The sequence below is a fragment of the Orycteropus afer genome, unplaced genomic scaffold, assembly GCF_000298275.1.
Source record: "Orycteropus afer afer isolate SDZICR_OR568_19922 unplaced genomic scaffold, OryAfe1.0 scaffold00754, whole genome shotgun sequence".
Classification (NCBI taxonomy): domain Eukaryota; kingdom Metazoa; phylum Chordata; class Mammalia; order Tubulidentata; family Orycteropodidae; genus Orycteropus; species Orycteropus afer.
This window is the reverse complement of record NW_006922341.1, coordinates 603,846-604,455: the sequence shown is the minus strand read 5'-3', so window position 1 is coordinate 604,455 and position 610 is coordinate 603,846. Positions and strand designations below refer to the sequence as shown.

The 610-nt window shown below is 41.8% G+C and overlaps 1 protein-coding gene across 1 annotated transcript in view; it reads left to right on the top strand.

Annotated features, from left to right (window-relative positions):
* The first annotated feature begins 567 nt into the window (after window positions 1–567).
* CRMP1 (collapsin response mediator protein 1) overlaps window positions 568–610 on the top strand; it is a 53,876-nt gene continuing 53,833 nt past the window's right edge. The window contains exon 1 of the mRNA XM_007957502.2: window positions 568–596. The gene's annotated coding sequence lies outside the window, so the exon portion shown is untranslated. The remainder of the gene's footprint in view (window positions 597–610) is intronic.

The following is a 610-nucleotide window of genomic DNA, read 5'->3' as shown; positions in this document are numbered from 1 at the left end:
ATTTGGGTATTCCATCAATTCCTGGAGCCTTGTTTTTTTGCCAGTTCCTTCAGTGCAGGTTTGACTTCTTCCTTCAATACCATTGGTTCTTGATCACATGCCACCTCCTGAAATGCATGAACATCAACTAATTCGTTTTAGTACAGTGACTCTGTGTATTCCATCTGTCTTTTGATGTTACCTGTGTCATTCAATAGTTTGCCCATGGAATCTCTCAATATTGCAGCTCGAGGCTTGACTTTTGTCTTCAGTTCTTTCAGCTTGAGAAATGCTGAACATGTTCTTCCCTTTTGGTTTTCTAACTCCACTGAGGGCGTAGTACTTAAGGATAGATCTTAAGACTTTTTTTGTGGTGATGAATGCCATGCCATTCGTCTTCAATTAGTCATTCTTAGCATAGTAGTAGGTCATGTGGTTGTGTGATTAAAAATGGCCAGAAAACAGTCCATTTCAGCTCACTAATGCCTAGGATATGCATTCCATTTCATTTTTGACAACTTACAATTTTCCTTGGAGGAGAGACAATGCAGGGATGCCAGAGTAGCAGGCCGGAAGAGCAGGGAAGGGGATAAAAGCCTTGAGCCCCAGGCTTACAGGTGAGGAGAGACAA